At 37.0% G+C, this 21445-nt stretch overlaps 1 protein-coding gene and 1 pseudogene across 3 annotated transcripts in view; both read right to left on the bottom strand.

Annotated features, from left to right (window-relative positions):
- LSAMP (limbic system associated membrane protein) overlaps window positions 1-21445 on the bottom strand; it is a 791240-nt gene that overhangs the window by 280145 nt on the left and 489650 nt on the right. The gene's annotated exons all lie outside the window — the stretch shown is intronic.
- Window positions 12530-12767, bottom strand: LOC107522176 (cyclin-dependent kinases regulatory subunit 2-like; annotated as a pseudogene).

The following is a 21445-nucleotide window of genomic DNA, read 5'->3' as shown; positions in this document are numbered from 1 at the left end:
ATTTGATTTTGTCTGGGGCCCATATTCAGCTTAGGAGTCTATGTGACCTCTTCATCCCTGTAGATCTGAGCTCACATTCTGTGGTCATGAGTAGGAACATTCCATGCTGCCCCAATGTCGACCCATCTTCCTCAGGTGTAGCATAGAGCATGCTTTCCATCCTCCCTTTGGAGGTTTTTAAATACAAGTGGAAGTCTGGGTTCATATGGAGAGAAACTGACTACAGGGAAAACGGGAATAGGAGGGGAAGTGATGCAGACATAACTGAGAACCAATGAGAATCAGGAACATTCCAGGAGGGGAGGAGGATTTCTCCTGCTTGGCTCTGTATTTTGTATTATCCTGGGAGCCAGCAGGGGTTGTCCATTATATCCAGGCCAGAACACTGTGGCAATAATTAGCTTCCCAACAGTGACTCTATGGAAACTGAGCAGCAGAAGAGGAATGAATGCACACATACCCATAGTGTCTGACACCTACGTCTGTCACATGCACACACATGAGTAGGAACTAGGAGCAGGTGGTCATGGTGGTCATGTCACCAGTGTATGTTGGTCCAGTCAGTCCTGTTATCTGCTAGCACTTCACTAAAGGCAGCTGACATGGCTGTTCTGATTTCAGTAAGACACACAGACACACACACACAGAGACACACACACACACTCACATACACATTAATAGTCAGGTTCACTTTTTCTTTTAATCAGTTCCAAGTCTTCAGATGGACTGAGGACTAGGTTTGTTGGGTACCAGAAACATTCTTTGATCTCAGTTCACCTCTCAACCATTTGAATCACTAGTAAGAGCCAGTTCTCTCCATTACTCACTCTGCTATGCATGGCCTCTGGTAAATTAACCTGATCTAGAACAATGACTTGATTCTGAGAGCCTCTTTTAATTGTTTTTTTAATTTACACGATTCAAACTCTCTATTCTTTGTTACCTTACCATGAAAACACATGGATACGACGTTTCATTAACTCTATATAAAGGGGATGAATGAATAAATTATTGAATCTTCGACATTAAGTATCAATTACACAGAAACATTATTCCTGGTCACTTATGAGTATTTTGTTCTCTTAGTATTTTCTGGATTTTTTTTTCTTCCATTAATTATATAGCCATGACATTTCTCTTGATAGTAAAATATACCAACAGGCTCAAGTCCAAATCATAACTGTTTACCTATTTTCCCTTCCTCTATGATTCAAAACTAGGAGAAAGGATGTTTGACTTTTTCCTTAGTTATAGTCTGTAAAATAAATTTCTTTTCAGAGTATCTAAAGTTTAAACTTAAAAAAAATCCTCAACATGTTTAATATATATGTGAAGTTACCAAAGAAATATGTAAGTATGCAAAAGATTCCTTCTGTTAACTTTTTATGAAACTCTATAATACATTACATTTTACCTTCTGCTGGCCTTCTGATTGCTTTGGAAGTCAGATCAGGTTTCAGCTATAAGCCAGCTGGTACCATTCATTCAGAGGAAAACAGATATGTAATGAGTAAGATTCTAATTGCTAAATCTATTTACAAAGTAGAGTAAATTATTATAAATGTTTTTAGAATTGTCTTAAAACACTGTAAAAAAAAGAAAAATTATCATCCAAAAGAAAAATGTTATGCTGGTAGTCAATAGTATCATCTGGGATTAGAACAATCATATGATCATACTGTATACTTGTATTTCTCATACACAAACCCTGCATTCACAGATTTAAAAACTTTATAACCTTTCTCATTCAATTATATTTGGAACTGTTTTATCCAGAGCACACCTTAGTTTATAAATATTAATGGGAGTAGTAAACACATTTCACTAATACTAGACTGAAGGGAAGTACAAATTGCTCCATGAAAAATGGTAGCAGTTAGGAAGAGTAAAAATGGGGAGGGGTAGATGAAAAGAGAAACACTTCACATGGGTGTGTGCATTTTCCATGGAGGATTTAGCCTTTCTTACTTAAAATTGTCTATTAAAATATTTCAGATGCTCTGACACATTCTGCAAATCACAGTGCAAAACCAAAGACAAACATAATAACATTTAATCCATGGCTTCCAAATTACCAGTCTGTACATATACATTTCTTACATAATTTATTTGTGTATGCTGTTAGGGCATTATGGACCTCATTCTTTAGTCCATCTGCTTCCTCTAGGGATGAATGTGTTTACTCATAACATTCAGAGCTCTTTAGAGCAATAATTCCAATATACTATCCATTCTGTTTTTGGAGAATATGGGGATGTTTTCCAGTTCATACCAAGTACCTATTGGGTTCTTTGTATATATTTTTATTATCTTTATTTATTTATTGGATAGAGACCGTCAAAAATTGAGAGAGAAGAGAGGGAAGGAAGAAAGTCAGAGAAATATTGCAGCACTGATTCACCACTCTCAAAGTTTTTTTTTCCTGCAGGTGGGGACCGGGGGCTTACACCTGGGTTCTTGTGCATTGTAACATGCTCACCCAACCAAGTATGCCACAGCCCACCCCCAGGTTCTTTATGTTTCCTAATACCTATAGATAATTTAAGAACATGTAACTGACCTCTAGTTAGTAACGTGTTGAAGAAAGTGAAATAAGTCACAACTATATTCTAAAAGAGAGAGAAAATGAGAGAGGGAGGGAGGGAGAGAGAGAGAAAAAAAGAGAGAGAGAGGAAGAGAGAGAGAAAGAGAGAGAGAGAAAGAGAGAAAGAGAGAGAGAGAGGAAGAGAGAGAGGAAGAGAGAGAGAAAGAGAGAGAGGAAGAGAGAGAGGAAGAGAGAGAGAGGAAGAGAGAGAGGAAGAGAGAGAGGAAGAGAGAGAGAGGAAGAGAGAGAGGAAGAGAGAGAGGAAGAGAGAGAGAGGAAGAGAGAGAGGAAGAGAGAGAGAGGAAGAGAGAGAGGAAGAGAGAGAGAAAGAGAGAGAGGAAGAGAGAGAAATGGAGAGAAGGAGAGAAAGAGATCAAGCCAGGGAGTGTCAGTCCAATTCTTTCTACCTTGCCATGGCAATTTTGGAGAGAGATGACCCAGATAGCATAGTGACTAAGAAGCAGGGGGCTGACTGACCTGGATTTGAACATTACCAGAAAGAAATAAACCATGAGAATTCAGTAATATCTGCCATGACAGTTAACAATAATTACTAATTAATGATCAAAATATCATTAAGAACAGCAGACTATACATTTTATTTAGAAGTGTACTGGGTTAAAGTTGGAAACAACATAGTATATTCTCTCAAGATCCTTCATATTTCATGCCTGATGTTGAATAAAAAGCCTGTTCTCGGCTGGGAATATGGATCGACTTGTCAACGCCCATGCTCAATGGGGAAGCAATCACAGAAGCCAGACATTCCATCTTTTGCACCCCATAATGAACCTGGGTCCATACTCCCAGAGGGAGAAACAATAGGAAAGCTATCAGGAGAGGGGATGGGATATGGAGTTCTGTTGGGAATTGTATGGATTTGTACCTTTCTTATCCTATGTTTTTGTCAGTGTTTCCTTTTTATAAATTAAAAAAAAAAATTAAAAAGTTTATAATGAAAAAAAATTCAGTGGTGGGAATGGTATGGAATTATGTCCATTATCTTATAATTTTGTAAATCAATATTAAATCACTAATAAAAGAAAAAAATCTTTTAAAAAAGCCATTCAATGAAGACACTGCTTTCTACTACTGACTACACAAGTGTTTGATATATACATCCAATTTTAAATTTTCTGGCCAAGTATAGTCTCCTGTCCTTCAGCCTATGAAATATATAGAGTCAAGTTATATAGTCAGAAATGGAAGTACTTGCCTAAATCTAAGCCTCATTTTTATCTCTACTACCTGTTAGAGATTCCCCACCTGCACATTTAACTCTGATTACAGGTTTTTGGAGTTAAGAACTCAAAGGTACCTGTTTCCATATCCAAGACATAAATGCCATTTATCTTAGAAATTTGGCATCCTGAAGTCTAACTTTATAATTTTTCAGAGATGCACAGTGTGAAAGCATGTTATGTAGAAAGCCTAAGCAAAGATAGTGGAATAGGTATTATTTGAATTAGCAAAATGGCATTTCCTATTATGAGAGTCACAACCTCTATTCACAACTATAGAGATAATGAAACAGTAGCAGATATTTCTAGAAATTGCCTGGGGAAAGATAGTACTAAAATACTTATTTTGTATTTCAGGTACTGTAACCAAGTTTCTCTCCTTTTGCATGTGCTTGTTAGTAAATAGCACAGCTGCCTGGAAATAACTGAATCCTGGATTATATTTTTGGCTTCCTATCTTTTTTTTTTTTTTTTTTTTGGATCTTCTGTACCTGCAGGGCTTTTTTCTCCTTCAGCTAGAGGAGGAAGATAGTGCTTTAGGAATTATTTTAGGAAATGTGTTACATAATCAGTGTAAGGACACAGATACCGCTGTAGTTTTCTTTACTGAAATACAATATCACACCTTATAAGAACAAATAAGGTTTCCAACATGGTTTAAGAATGTCCTCAGTTTTCCCACAGTGAAATTTTACTTTACTTAGCATCTATAGATCCTACTATTATGCAATCATTTCTTCATAATCTAAACAAAGGAATCTTGTTGAATCTATTTTGCATGTGGGAGTTATTTTAAAGGCTAGCCCGAGAGAATTCCCCAATAATAGTGTGGAGGTACATACTGAAAATGTGTGACTCCAAATAAAAAAATAATATCTGACCCACATAAGTAAACAGTTATCCAAGAGCAGCCTCATTCATTAAATACACACTTTAGGAAGCCTAAATTTTGAGCCACATTCTTTCTCTCACTCCCTGTAGAACTTCCTGAAACCATAAAAATCTCTCCACACTGTGGTGTATTTATTTCTTAAAATAGTAAATACCAATTTTCTAGATTCCAGGGTAGACACAAGGATTAACTAAATCAGCTATGGAAAACGTATTTGCTATTTTGAGTCATTTTTTTTCAGACAGCCAAAATGTAAAGGTAAAATTAAATCAGGATTGCGAGAACTATTATATGGAATTGGTGGCATATATCCCATTACTTTGCAGTTATACTTGACCCATCACATCCTATAACACTACTAGTTTAAAGACTAACCTGTACAGCCTGTATACAGGTCAACAATATCCAGCCTCAATGGTATAAACATGTTCTATTGAGAAGTGGCCTCTGGAAGCCAAACAGAATAATTGCTCTTTGATTTGAAGCACATGGTTCTATGAGTAAAACTTTATTGTACACATTAACATAATAGATCAAGAATCAAATGTCAAAGGTGATAAGTTCTATGATTAAAATTAATAATTCAGAAATGCCTAAATATATTTGACTGCCGGAACCATCCCTCTTTCTCTCCCTCTCTCTCTTTTTAAACAACCTTTATTTATTTTATTAGACAGAATAGAGAGAATTGGGAGGGAATGGAGGTAGAGAAAGAGAGAGGCAGAGAGACACCTGCAACCCTGCCTCACCATTTGTGAAGCTTTCCCCCTGCAGGTGGGGACCAGGGGTTTGAACATAGGTCTTTGTACTTGGTGATGCATGCACATAACCAGGTGCACCACCACCTGGTCCCTAGTAACCGTCTCTATCAATATGTTTTTGTGGAATATAATTTAGTGGATACTGAAACCAGGCAAGATTCCAAATCCAGTTTTTCAACTTTACTATCTGCAGGAAAATCTCTAGTGCTGTTTGTTTGTTTTATTTTGTGTTTTTACTTAGTTTTCTTTTATTTTTTAAGATTTATTTATTTTATGAGAAAGATAGGAGGAGAGAGAAAGAACCAGACATCACTCTGGCACATGTGCTGCCAGGGATCAAAACTGGGACCTCATGCTTGAGAGTCCAAAGTTTAATCACTGCATCACCTCCCGGACCACTACTTAGTTTTAGCAGGCAGACTGAAAAACCATCTGTATAGTTGGATTTTCAAGTACTCAATTACATAGTTCATGTGAAATATTTAATATAACACCTGATCTGTAGTGAATGCTTATAATAAATAAGAAACAGCTATCAGAGTTTTCCATTTCTTAAACATAACAGTGCAACATGATAGGGATATCAGGAATAGTAGTAATTATCTGGAGCAAAATAGAATAAATGAATGAATGAATGAATGAGTAAATGACAATAATTCTCTACAGAAATAAACTTTTGGACGAAGGACTCATAATTACTTTAATGTGTGCTCCCAGAAGTCTATAAAGCAAAGCATCATTGACTGTGAGAAATGTAATATATTGTGAAAGCTCATTAATACATGCTTAAATAATGAAAATGTTGGGAACTGACTGAATCAAATGTCTTCAAATAAGCACATCTAAATGTCTCATTCTGAAATATTTTTTATGGAAAGATGGTGTTTTATTCATCTGCCTATGTAATTAGAAGTAGTTACCTGCCATTCCAGGTGGTTCACTTCCTAACAAAGTCCCAAAACCTAGGTATAGACCAGATCCCCAGAGACAGAGCATATGTTCACACGTATCCAAAAAGTAGGGCAAATATATATATACCTGAATGCAAAAGTACACAATAATCTGCAGTGAGTACCCCCCAGCATTTCATCTGCACTATTCCAGCTTTTAGGTCCATAATTGTTCAACAATTTGTTTGGCTTTGTATATTAACTCTCTTTTCAGCCACCAGGTTCCAGATGCCAGCATGATGTCAACCAGACTTCCCTGGACAGAGGACCCCACCAATGTGTCCTGGAGCTCCACTTACCCAGAGACCCACCTTACTAGGGAAAGAGAGAGGCAGACTGGGAGTATGGATCGACCAGTCAACGCCCATGTTTAGTGGGGAAGCAATTACAGAAGCCAGACCTTCCACCTTCTGCATCCCACAATGACTTTGGGCCCATACTCCCAGAGGGATAAAGAATAGGAAATCTATCAGGGGAAGGGATGGGATATGGAGAGCTGGTAGTGGGAATTGTGTGGAGTTGTACCCCTCTTATCCTATGGTTTTGTTAATGTCTACTTTTTTAAATAAATTAATTAATAAAAAAACAAATAAACAAAAATATTATGCTGTCTCCCCAGGCCCCTCATGGAGTCTTCTTCCTAAGTAACAGATTTTCAGACTCTGGTATATATTATATATAAGGTTCTGCTAAAGGAGATGATACTTAGATAAATATATGCACTAATTCCCACTTATTTGATTACTTGATTACATAAATAATTTCTCAAACTAAAAAAAAAAAAAGAAATAGTCACCTACCAATTATTGCCACTATGACAACCTTTATTAGAATCATCAAACAAGCAAATGCAGTAAAACCCAAGGTTACCTTAGACACCATTAAAAATCCTAGGTCTATTTTCTCCCCAACTTGAGGCCAGACCCTATAAGCCTAATACTGTTTTGGATACAATAAATGATACTCAGTGCTTTAGTAACTAGAAGAAAGTCTAAGGTCATTGGATAAAGAAAGGCCTACAAAAGCTGAATAAGGACACGAGACTGTCTCACTTAATTATGGCCTTTTTGATAAATATCAGGCTATCCTATCATCTGGGGCTCTAATCAGGGAATCCTTATATTTCCACATAGATATGACAGACATAGGCCTTTAATAGATATCTCTCTCCACCGTCACTGGCCACTTCCATCAGAAACAACATAAGCCCTTTTATGGGCCTCTCCAAAACATTTCGCTCACTATATTGTAGTAATGGCAGGGTCTGCCCCACTCTCCACAGGGAGGTTGGTCATTCTACTCTGCTACTCAAGGAAAACTGGACATGAAATGAGTACATCCTAGAATATTCCTAGTTATGATCATGAACTGTAAGCTCAGGCAGACAAGGACTTGGAGGTTACACAGGCTCCTGTACTAAATATCAATATATATGGGCCCTGGGTTAGATTGATGGGGTAAATAGTTAATTGTATTTATATATTTTCTTCAAGTTTGGGAGCTCCTCTCTGCCCTAATCCAGCTTTCTACCCTTATTCTCAACTCTGGCACCATCTTTCCAGACAATATTTTTAGTCCACCTGCAGGTTAGCTATTAAACTCAAGCAAAAAATTATCAGAGCCATAGGCCCCTAGGAATGAAACAGATTTACTGCCTTCTATCCACCCTAAAATCCTATTCCCATCTGCTCTATTCTGACTTTTTGGCTGCTGTGCATTAAATATGTTTTCTTTCTTTATATCTTACCACCTTTCAGCCACCACGTGGCAGATGCTATCCATTCCATCCTGACTTTCCTGGGCAGATAACCTTAACCAAAGTGTCCCAGAATCTCACCTTTTTAGAGCCCTACTCCAATAGGGAAAGACAAAAGTAAGTTGGGGGTACTGATCAAACTGCCAACACCTATGTCCAGTAAAGAAGTAATTACAGAAGCCAGAACTCCCACCTTTTGCACCTCCAAAATAATTTTGGTCCATTCCCCCAGAAGGAAAGAAATGTTAGGAGAAGATGACCTGAGGGCTCTGAACTTCAATTCCATCAAAACCTGGAGAGAGGAGATGAAAAAAAGGAAGGATATATGGAAGTAGCAATAAATACAGGTATGATTTAGGAAGGTAAAGAAGGTAGGACTATAGAAAAAAATGGATATCCATAACCCGTTTCTGTAACCTTGGGAGAACTACTGCAGTTTCCAATGGGGGGAATGGGGACACAGAAATCTGGTGGTGGCAACAGTGTAGTATTACACCCTTGTTACCTTGTAGTTTTGTAAATAAATATCAAATCACTGATAAAAAATAGATTAGCAAAAGAAATAGTCATCTGGAGGCCAAGTCTTGGTGTACCCATGTACAAAGATCTAGATTCATGTATTGAATTCTACCTTTAACGGGGATACTTCACATGTGGTGAAGCAGTGCTGCAGGCATCTCTCTTCCACTTCTCATTAACTCTCCTTTCCCTCTCAATTTATCTATGTCTATATCAAGAAGAAAGAAAAGGCAAAACATAATGGCCAGTAGTAGTGGTGTATTCAGACTTGTTGTGTAGACACTGATCCTGAGAGATAACCCTGGTGGCAATTAAAAAAAATAATAACACATTTAACACATTACAAGTATAGTGTCTCTCCTTTGGTGGCTAGGCTCCAGTGCCTACATTTTAGGTAGACACCCTGTGTTGTCTTCAAATACTGAAGAGTTCCCAGTAACACTAGAGTCTAAAAGAAGAGCCATAACTCCTTAGAACTTTATTTCGCTTATGAATATTGTCTCTATTTTAATACAATGTGGGAGAAAATGTGTGGGGGTATACATACACAGAAGCCTCTGTCTAACTGTCCTATTGGTTGGTTTGGGCATCAAAAAATGAGGCACAGGAAAACCTTTGAGAGTTTAGAACCTGCTGCATTAGAGAGATAAAAGAAGAAACTACAAATTGGCTGCAATGCGAATGGCAGGTGCATTTGTTCACTGGAGGCAAGTTGGCAATTTAGTTTTCAATGACCAGCTTGTCTCTCTAAGGTTCACCTTTCAAAGTCTTCCCCTTTTCCCTCAGCTTACATTGCCAAAGCTCTGCCTTGTGTTGAGTTCCTGCGCTGCAGGTAACACTCTTTGCCCTGATTCTTTTAGGAAACAAAACATCCTTCTCTGATTAGTGAGGCTGGAACTTAACAGAATGAAATGGAAAACTTGCTAAAGCTAGCACAGTAGAACAGCATATCCAAATAGAAAGCAAGTGTACATTGTGTTTGGAGGGTTTTGTTTTACCTGTGCAAACAAACTCAGAGGATGGGAACAAAACACTGTGACTTTGACCTCTAACACTTCTACAGATAGCAGAGTATGCAAGGACTGTGTTCCTTCTTCAAGAATAGAACTTAAGAGACACAGGTCAGAGGAGAATTCCGAAATGAAAGACTGATTAGAGCAATCTGTCTTCTATGAAAGGGAATGAAAGAAGGTGACTTCTGTCCATTTCCCTGCTTCAGATAAGCAAGGAAAAATAGATTGCTTTCAGGATATAGCTCTGATACTCATTTTAATTTTACATAAAAACAAACATAATCTTGAAATGTAAATGACATACAGGCTAGCATTTGTTTATTTTAGTATAATCAGTATTATTAGTTTGTTCCATTATCTATATATTCATCATTATTAACTACTTTAGCAGTTAGTCAAAATATCAGGTCAGTGTTCAAATTTAATACTAGTACTAATATTCTTTAAAACGTCTATGGAGGAGATGGAAAAGATAAGCTATAAGAACTTAATTTTAGAGAATCACAAGTAACTGGAGTAAACTAGGTCACATACTTTTTTTTTTTTTTGCCTCCAGGGTTACCACTGGGACTCATTGCCTGCACAAATCCACTGCTCCTCGAAGCCAATTTTTTCCCGTTTTGTTGCCCTTGTTGTCTATAGTTGTTGTTTATAGTTGTTGTTGGTTAGGACAGAAGAAATGGGGAGAGAAGGGGAAGACAAAGAGGGGGAGATAAAGATAGACACCTGCAGACCTGCTTTATCACTTGTGAAGTGACCCTCCTGCAGGTGGGAAGCCAGGGGCTAGAACCAGGGTCCTTTTGTAGATCCTTGCACTTCATGCCATGTGCACTTAACCCACTGCACCACTTCCCAGCCCTGGGTCACATACTTTTTAATGCTTATTCTAGTAAAAAAATGGAAAATTGATCCTGGACAATTAAGAATATATAACAAATAAGAAACTTATAGGGGTTGGGTAGTGGTATACCCAAATAGAGTTCATGTGTTATCAAGCATGAGGGATAGAGTTCAAGCCCTGGGTCCACAATTACAGGTGGCAAGCTTCACACATAGTGGAACAGTGCTGAAAGTATCCTCTGTCTGTTTCTTACTATATAAATATGGCCATCAGGACCAGAAGGGATGTGCAGGTACAGAACTCCAGTGGCAATCCAGGTGGCAAAACCAAACCAAAACAGCAATAACAAACAACCTTAAATTCACATTAGTTAATAAGTATTAATATGTTCAATGAACTTGCCCCAGACCTAACTAAAGCTTGATGAAATATCTCTGTCTCAAAAATACATTTCTCCTGTATTAAATCAAAGGTGTCTCAATTTAGTCAGGTGAATTTGATTCCTACTTAAAATTCAGATGTTTCCTTGTGATTCACTGAACTTTGTGTCTCAGGGATGGAGATCTGCTGCACATTTTTTCCATGCAAGAAAAGGGGATAAACAGGTGTTCCATTTAAAAAAAAAATGCCATTGATTATGCAATAGAAACATCTATTATAAAGAATTAAATAGTAGAATGGGGGTTGGCAGATGGCACAGCTAGTTAAGTGTACATAGCAAGGGCTTAGGTTTGAGCCCCTGCTCCCCACTTGCGGGGGGGCTCTTCATGAGCAGTGAAGCAAGTCTGCTGGTCTCTTTTTCTCTCCCTTTCTATCCCCCCCCCGCAATTTCTCTATGTCCTATCACCAAGTATAATATAAAAAAGAAAAAAGAATGGAACAGTAGAAATGGCAGTGAAAGTAAATTTTAGATACTAGCATCAATATAAAAAACTTCTCAGTCCTTGAAACAGATACAGTCTCTAACATAAGACCTCACCATTTTAACTTAACAAGAAGGAAATTATATCATATATTTGCTTTTGGTATCACAAAACCAAACAGGAACTTTAAAACTGGACTCTACCAAGTCATATGTTTTGAAACCTAATTAAATATGAGAGCATTTTCTCTGGAGTTACTATATTTGAATGTATTTGGAGCATTATTTTATGGTTAAAGTGATCTATTTTATTTTTCTTTCTCAGAGAGAGAGAGAGAGAGAGAGAAGAGCACAGCATTAAATCTTCCTTAAATGTGGTGAGGACTGGGCTCAAACATGGATAGCACACTACGTGAGCTATTTCAACAGCCCTATTAATTCCTTTTCTTTTCTTTCTTTCTCTTTTTCTTCCTTTCTTCCTTTTCTCTTTTTATCCAGACCTCTGGATACTACTGATGCTGTAGTAGAACCAACATATGTATACATGCATTTACTTTACTTTGATTGATTTGAGTTGACTATATGCTATTTATAGAGAATGCTTGATATACAGTATCTTCACTGCCTAGAAATTTTACCTGCCATTGAGAAGCAAGTGATTCTATAAAGTTTTGAATTATCTGTTCACGTGTCTATTGTGAGAAGTTGTGAATAAATCTGACAAAAATAACATTATTTAGTACTTTCTGATATTGTACACATATTGCTACACTGAATCTCTTTATCATAACTCTAGGAAATGGCTAACAATATTTGAATCTTTTAAATGCAACATACAAACTTTACTTAACAATGCTAACAGGAAAAGTCAGACAGATACTAAATATTAAGAGAGAAAAATGTACTAGAAGAAATTTTGTCTTAAACATTTCGCAAGGACTACTTGGCAGTTGCACTTAACTGAGCCCTGCTGCTTCATAGAATGCAGCTCCTGCGCAGGTATGGATAAACAATTTGTACATTTAAAAAAATATATTCACTAAATTCTACCATAATATATACACATATACATTAAATTTGAAAGAGATTTAGCTGATGGTCTCCTAGTCTTCATTCTTGTTGATCTTTTGTAAGAGGTTATCTGAAGAGAAGAACATGAGGATCTGGTTCCTGAGTCATGTAATGAACCCAGCCTAGACATGATTGGACACCAAGTTTGCTCTACTCCTCTTCAGTTTAAGGGGTTTGGGGTACTTGTTCGGAAAGTTTTCTGGGTAACATAGCATGCCAAATACTTGTAGTGCTTGTCAAAGTACTTATTTGAATAGTAGATCTGCCTGTGGGTCATCTTGTGGGAGTACAGCAGAATGGAAGGAGCAAGGGGACATATAACCTCATCACATCAAAGCAAAGGACTCAATATAATATTTTCATTTTATAAATGGGAAAATTTTCTTTATGGCTAGGATGGGTTGGAATCCCACATCTGTATTCCTCTATGTCAAGAGGCACTATAAGCTAATGCTTCTATATCAGGATTTGACAGTCTGTGAGTGAGCAGGTCTGAATTAACCTGGCTGCATGCTTGTTTTCTTTCTCACCACTTTGTTTCTCTCCCAAACATGTATACTTGGCAGCAAAGGCTGAACTTAAATGAGCTAGAAGGATAGTCATTCAGTGGAAATTATATAAATAGCTTTGTCTCCCTTCTAGGAGTTCCTAGAGGGTAATGATACAACGCCTTTATGTTATTAGTTTGTTTTGTTTTCCTCATTGGGATTCTGACCTGCTTAGAAGTTTTATACCTTCCTGTAGATCTTTCTAGTTCAGGGTATCTCAATATTAATGCTGCTGAACCATAGTATGGATGCTTTTTTAAATGAGAGTTGTTCTACCTATTTAAAGAGTTTTAAGAAACACCCTGTTCATTATCCACTGGTTACACGTACCTTTCCCATTTCTAACCCCTCTTTTCACTACTTATGATCCAGCAATGTCTTCATTGTCAAATGTCATGGGGAAGCAAAACCTAGTTGAGAGTCTCTGTTGCAAAGAATTGAGTTTAATAAGCAATGGAGGACAACTTTTTACCTAAATACTGATAAATGTAGATGGGGTGACCCATCTTTCTTGAAGACAAAGGCAGCCCTCAAATAGAGGGATTAACTTTAAGCAACTCCAAAGAGGCATACTTATTTCATTCCTTGAGATGCTGGTCCACTTGGTTAAAAAGCATATAAATGATGAATTCATCAATTACCAGTATGACTACGAAGATGACTACTACTACTACTACTATGACTACTACTTTGTAAACATTTACTCTTGGTTACAGCATTCTTTTAAAAATAATAAAAAATCTTCTAATTTATTACCTTGTTGAATGACAAGCATTTTGTTTATCTTTTCTCAGAATGTGAACTATTAGGGTTCTAGCAGGCTAATGCATAATTATTAAGTCATTTAAATGCCATGAGTCAAGAAAAGAATGCTTCTGATTCTCTACTCTGCTTGAAGGAACAGTGATATAACTAACTCAGAGCAGATGTCAATTCAGTACAAGACAACAAAATAGTATTTCCTGGGCAATGAACTAACTTTACAGTAGGAAACACTACCCAACAAGTCTTACCAGGAACACCACTATGCTACCTTGCTGCTAGGAGAAACAGACGTGCCAATACTATGTGCAAATGGCTCACTCTGATTGGAGGGAAAATAAAAAGAATCCATTCTTAATGGATTCCACCCATATTTTTAGAGGTTCCTCTACTTCTTTGACTTCCCTGTACCAAAGTAAGACAGAAGTGATGACATTGCTATGAACCCTTTAGATACATGGACAGACAGAATAAACTCAGCAGAAATGCTCAGGGTTGATTACTTAGCAACGTGTTGCATGTGGAAAAATATGCTGCAAATCTGTTTTCTGGATGGAAAGCAATGGGAATAATAATATGTAAATTGACATCAAGATTTCTGAAAGCTCAGCATTATTTTTCCCCTTGCTCAAAGATTTCACCTCGCCTTATTAACTATTGTAACAACCCTGCTTTTTTTTTTTGTGTGTGTGTGTAATTCTTGTTTCCTCCCATTTAGCACATAGAAAAAAGCATTAGTAACACTCTTGGTTTTAAATGAACCCTATTAATATTCGCCTCTGCAAGGGACTGTAGGATAATTTTGATAAATGTGGCCATGAAGCTGATCTGACAGAACTGAGTGTGATGTTTGTGTGCTCATGTGCAAATGAGAAAAAGATGAAAGTGGGGGATCTAGCAGGGCTCTGTTTCAGAGCCATAGCTAGTAGCCCAAAGTAGAAGTGTAATTATACATATGCATAAGTAAAACAAATATAAAGTGATTCCAAAAGAAAGTACAAAAAACAATCTTTATGAAGAAAAACAAACTCCTTTCTGGTCATGTTGTTGTGCACTGTGAGAATCCCACAGTCCTGGTTAGCCGGAGTCAGAATTTTGACCAGGAGGGTAAAGTAAACAAAGTAGGACATGTAGGTTAAGAGGGCATCATGGCACTCAGACTTCATTTCTCTCCTTTCTTTTTGTAGTGAAGGATGTCCCCTAATGATCATTTTACATAGCAGTGGTGACTACATTTCCAGCATGGAGGAATGAATGAAAACCTCAGAATAGTTATATAGAAATATTTTCATGCCTGAGACTCTGAGGTCTTAGGTTCAATCCCTAGTACCACCATAAGCTAGAGCTGAGCAGTGCTCTGGTCTTTCTTTGTATCTTTCTCTCTGTCTTGGTCTCTAATTAACGAACATAAAAAATAAAATAACAATAGATAAACCTTAAAAAAAAGAATTGACTGCTATTTGTAGAAAAGCTTTATAGCAAATGCCAGAAATTCTTGAGCATGGGTTATGCTATACTTATGGGTTGCCTGAGAAAAGTCTCACACAAGTTATCTTTAAAATGAAATGGCAGTGTGACTGAGTAAGAATGAAATGTTATTGTACACTGAAGTATTACAAATAATATAATACAGTAATTAATTATGTTCAATGATATTTTAACTTATGTAAAATGTTGTTCCAAAATATGGACACAAAGAATAAAAGAAAAATTAACACCATTCTACAACTTCCTACAAATATTGTTCTTTATTTACTACTTATAGTAAGTAGCCCTCCATTTTTCTAAGGAACACTTTCTAAGGCTTCAAATGGATTCCTGGAACCTCAAATAATGCCAAACTCTTTACATAAAACACTTAATCATATATGTATATGTATATGTATATGTATATGTATATGTATATGTATATGTATATGTATATGTATATGTATATGTATATGTATATGTATATGTATATGTATATACACACACACACACATATGAAGAGGACATTGACAGAAAAGAAGTATGGAGTTAATGCAGAAATGGTAGAGGTTGGTGACAATATTTTTGGAAAGAGGCCAATCTCATTCTGGTGGACCAAATTTGGTTGATAATTTGGTTATAAAATGTGCTAAATCACAAACAACTTGGAAATCTTGTTTTTGGGGAAGGGGATGTTTAAAAAGTTGAAATGTAGAAATTATATATTGAATGTTCTTTAAGTATTTCTGAGATGTACAATGGAAAGGATGGCCATTTTATGACTAACATTTATTGAACATGTACTGTAAATAACAAGGATTACTATAAGAATGTTTTATTTAATTACCAAATTCTTCTTAAGAAGTGTCACACTATCCTCAAATTACACACTCAATTCAAAGGATGCTTTGCTCTTTCCTACTCTAAATGTAGAAACAAGTCAAATGTTTAACAACAGATGAATAGTTAAGAACTTTTTTCTAGATATATAAAATTGAATATTAATTACCCAGCTATGAAAAATGATGGAACTATCTCCTTGGCCTCATCAAGGATGGAACTTGAATGAATAATATTGAGTGAAATCAACCAGAAAGAGATGGATAGATACCAGAATATCTCACTTATAGGTACAACTTATGAAACAAGGAGGAGAAAGCAACTCAGATAAAAGTTGAACTAGACATTCTCTATTGCAAAGGGCCCCAGACATGGAAGGGAAGGGGGAGTGGGCTGAGAGGGCATTGAAAATCCAATGCACAATGGTGGAGAAAGATCTAAATTGGTGGTGGGATTTGTATGAAGACACCTATTATGGAGGAATGAGAAATTGTACCCCTGTGACAACTATTTTGTAAATTATTATTTGCCTAATAAAAATTTTTAATGAGGTTTAATGAGATTCACCATACTGTAAATGATATCACTTTAATAAGCTGAAATCCCAACTCAAGTTTAGAGGTCTAAAAAAGTCCTACAGTATACAATGTGCAAGTTTAGCTAATCTCAACCTTAAATATATTTTCCTTTGCATAACTTATCTTTTTAATGAATTTCCTCTTGTGTTTTGGAGTTGCAAAACAGAAATTTCTCTCAATGACATGAAGTAGGTAACTTTGCTACCAATACTATTCTCCATCCAGTCTTTCCTGAGTCCTAGAAGGTGACCCCATTACCATAACATTTTATTGCATTCAAAACATACACCAAAACTGTATTTTCAAAGCTGACATGGCTGTTATTCTGGGGTTGTTTTTTGCCTTTGGGGCGAATGTAGTCATCCTGTTCTTCAGTCAGTTGCTGGGGTTTGCACCTGGTGGAGGCATCTCTATCTGGTGGTCCAATCAGAACCCATTAAGCACTGAAGTAGACTGCCTTGAAGGGGAAAATATGGAGTGGGGGAGCTAAAGCTGGACTATGTGACCTCACCTTGGGAAAAAATACAGCCCACACAGCTTACAGAACAATTATTCTTATACAGCAATTCTGTTCTAATCGATTTGGACACCAGGGCTAATTTTCCCTCAGACATCTGTTAGCACACATTAGTGGATGTCGTTAGGTTAGGAGGCACAGATTACATGGGGAGCAGAGCTCAAAAGGCCCTGTTTGAGTGACTAGAGAAGATGGAAGAATGACAACAGAAAGAGTTTTCTAGCACCCCAGAAACATCAGATACTTTTCTGCAGCAGCCTTAAAATTAAATAGCAATGATTAGTGAGCCATGGCAGTTATGCACGTTACTCTGATACTTTGGTACATTTTCCCAAATAGCAAGTGTTTTCTGAACTTCAAGGGCAAAACAAGGATGCTCCAGATGACTACTGAGCCAAAACACACATGACACAAAGACAAACACTTTCAATTTCCCATCTCTCCTAGTTCCAAGTTGCTGGGCTAGTGTTGCGGGACGGGAGGCCAGGAACTTGTGGCGGCATGGTAATACAATTCTTTATTCATGTGGGAGCCCCAGAGTCGGGTGTGAGCACAGAGGGTTAAGCTACATGGGACCAAACCACAATGGTCTGCATCTGCCTCCCTGTGTGCACACCTGCCCTCCTCCAGGTCAGGACACAGAAAAAGAGGAAGAGAGAAATCAGAAACAGAAGTGGCTTTATAGGATAAAACCGGAAGTGGCAAGTTGGAAATGGAAATTGCTAGGAAAAGGGTGTGGAGAAAGGAAAAAGGCATGCTGGGAACCTCCTTAGCAACTGTTGTGATGATTTTAACTGATGGGATTAATGTTACCCTGCAAGCAGGGCAGGTCTTAAGGTAGAAAGAAGATAGATCAAAGGAATGGGTGGGGAATCTTTCAGGCAAAACAATGATTATGTAAATAGGCCATACTATCAGCAATTCAGGAGGAGGGGGGGCTGGCATAATGCCTGACACCAAGTTTCATTCATGCTTGTACTTCAGATAATAGTATGCAGTCACAAATCCAGGTCTCACATACTTAGCAGTCAGGCAGGTGATAAAGTGCTGGTCAGGTCAAAGTTGTCCAAATCATGTTTTATTGTAATGTGCTGACAAACAAGTCCTATTTTATTCATATGCATTTCTTATGCAGCCATTTTTTTGAGGGGGGTGTTAGGTAATTGACACCAGAGTGCAGTTCTCATCCTTTGAAACATATTTAGCAGTTGAACATGATAAGAAAATCATTTGATGTCTTCAGCAAAATCCATCACAGTTGGTTTATACCAATGACTATTCTCCAAATGAATACATTAATAGATTATGGTACCCTTTTAGAAACAATACCATATTATTCATTGCAAAAAGCTAGAGAAACAGTTCTGAATTTCACTTCAGAACAGAAAAATTCTACATAAAGGCAAAAACTTCAACTCATGATGTATGTTTTTATTGGACTAGATCTTTCTTTGACTGTTTCTGAAATTATTTATAAAATACAGTGGTAAACATTTAATTTGCCTGAAAAAATCCTTACCCTAGCCTGAAAGATAAGAGTCAAGTATGCTTTTCAGAGTATTCAATGTCCATTATATATTGGTGTTAAATAATTATTTCACTTTCATCTTTCCAAATTCCTCTTTCTGTTTTTCTTGCTTCACTTAAAACAAGCCCTTTTCTATTTCCTAAATATACTAGCTTATGTTGCACCTCTGAAACTTCTCCTCTATTGACAATCTGAACAACAGTGATTTATTCTTTAAGAGTTTGTTCTGCATGTTCTCCACAGTAAAATGTTTCTCATATACCAGGGAAAGAATCATCCTGTCTGTGCCAATTGGACTTTATTCATATTTACATATGCTACTTCACATACTTACAATTGATAATTTGAATTTATATTACTTTCTATTTTTAATCTTTTTATTGATTTAATTATGATAGACAAATCCATTGGATAAAAGGGGTACAATGTCACACAATTCCCACTACCAAAGTTTCACATCCCATCCGCTCCACTGGATGTGTTCCTATTCTTTATCCCTCTAGGAGTATGGACCCAGAATCATTATGGGTTGCAGAAGGTGGAAGGTCTGGCTTTCTTAACTTTTCTTCTTGGCATATACATATATTATTCCTTGAAAATGGGGCCTTGTTATTATCTTTGAGCTTCAAAATTCTGGCTCAGTGTTTGACATTGCACTCAATAAATATCTGTTGAAGAGATGAATTTATGAATAAATTTTTCACCTGAATATAACTGTTTCAGTGGTGCATGTTGACCTAATTCATTGACAAAGAATACTACTAATGGTAATAATTTTGACTTATTTGTGATTTTTTACTTTTTAGACTTGTCAATGTTATCTACCTTGACAAACATAGTGATGGTACTTTTATTTATTTATTTATTTTAATCAGAGTACTGCTTAGCTCTTGCTTATGGTTATTCAGGGTATTGATCCTGGGATTTTGGAGCTGCAGACATGAAAGTCTCTTTGAATAAAAATTATTTGTATAACCCCTTGTCATGTGTACCTGTCACATACTTTACGTAAGATATAAAAGAATAAATCATCAACACAATGTCCTAGAATTTCAATAGTCTACCAAAAAAGAAATATTTGTATAGTGCAATAAGATGACTAAGTTGTGGAATATTAGATCTTGAAAAATAATGAATTATAGTGGGGTAATACATTGTCGGTGGACAAGTGATGTGGTAATATACAATATGGGGTTCACCAGGTATGGTTTGTGCCTTTTCATCTGCACAACTAAGGTTCAAACATTAGTCCACACTGAAGTTCCATGGCACTAAGGAAAGTCCTGGAATTGTGGTGTCTCTCCCTTTCTGTTTTTCTCTATTTGAATGAAAAGGTTTTCCCAGAAGCAGTGAAATCTCACATACACAAGGACTCAGTCCCATAGAAAAACAAAGAGAAGATTATGCAAAATATGAAGATAGGTGGAGGTGAAATTGTATTGCTAACATATTAACAGTATTATCAACTTTAATAAATAATAAAAACAAAGATCACAAGTATGAAGTGATAAAGGATCAAGAAAATACCAACAAAACATGTCTCTGAATAGTGTGACCCAGCTATGTTTCATCAAAGGAAATACAAAATAAAGTCCCAAGGGGCCAGGCTGTGGCACACCTAGTAGGCCTAACATGTTGCAATGCATAAGAACTTGAGTTCAAGCCTCTGGTCCCCACCTGCAGGCAGGGAATTTTCATAAGCTGTGAAGGTGTCTCTCTTTCTCCCTCCTTCTCTATATCCAATTTCCCTCTCACTGTATCTCTGTCTCTCTGTCTCTATACAAAATATAAATAAGAAAAAAGTCATATAACACTGTAACTATCTCACACAAATACAAACATTACAATAAATCTTCATGAATGAATTTTGCTCTTACTCTATCTTAATGATGAGAGGGAAATCAATTTGAAATATTTAACACTTGTTCGGGAGGCAGGGCTATAAGCAGCAGCAGATGTGTTTTTCTCCTCTCCTCTCCTGGATCAACTCAAATACCAAAGGAGACCACCTGGGACTGAAACAGGAAAGGACTGGAACAACTTCAGGAACCCACCAGGTCATCAGTGAGTGCAAACATGTGTGGCTGGTGGACAGAGAGGAGCCAAGGGAGAGATTGTGTGGCTGGTAACAGTCCAGTAGTTTACCACCTCCAGTCTGTTTCACCAACAAGGGGAAGGCTGAGGGGAGGAGAGAACTCCTTTGGGACTCACCAAGTGCAACTCTGAGTCTCCATTGCTACTGCCCTCAGAGTCTGGAGCAGTGGCAGGGAGGCCCTGTGCTGACACCATGGGACAGAGAACTAACCAGGAAATTCAGGAGAAGATCTATACCTCCGTGGCATAGCAGTGGGGATGTGAAATTCTCTTTGCATAACCACTGGATTATCTCTGACACACCATGCTTTATCTCTTGGTCAGGAGTCAGTGATTAAACTAAGAACCCTACTTACAGTTTAAAAGCCCTTGGGCTCCCATAGCCTACAGGGAAGAAAAAGCACAAAAGAGGCTTTTGAGCCACTGAGCTCCAAATCAGGGATTAAAATATTATTGAAACAACTGTTAATGTCCACAACTGTGAACTCTTTAATTACCTTACTTAGACAAAAGTCAATCCAGGCAATAGTGATCAGTAATTTGAAAAGTACTGAGAGAGAAAGCTCATATCATAAGATATAAAATGGTTAAACAAACAAGAAGAAATACTGGAGAAATGAA

Source organism: Erinaceus europaeus, chromosome 9, assembly GCF_950295315.1.
Source record: "Erinaceus europaeus chromosome 9, mEriEur2.1, whole genome shotgun sequence".
NCBI classification, from domain to species: domain Eukaryota; kingdom Metazoa; phylum Chordata; class Mammalia; order Eulipotyphla; family Erinaceidae; genus Erinaceus; species Erinaceus europaeus.
This window is presented reverse-complemented; position numbering and strand designations above follow the sequence as displayed.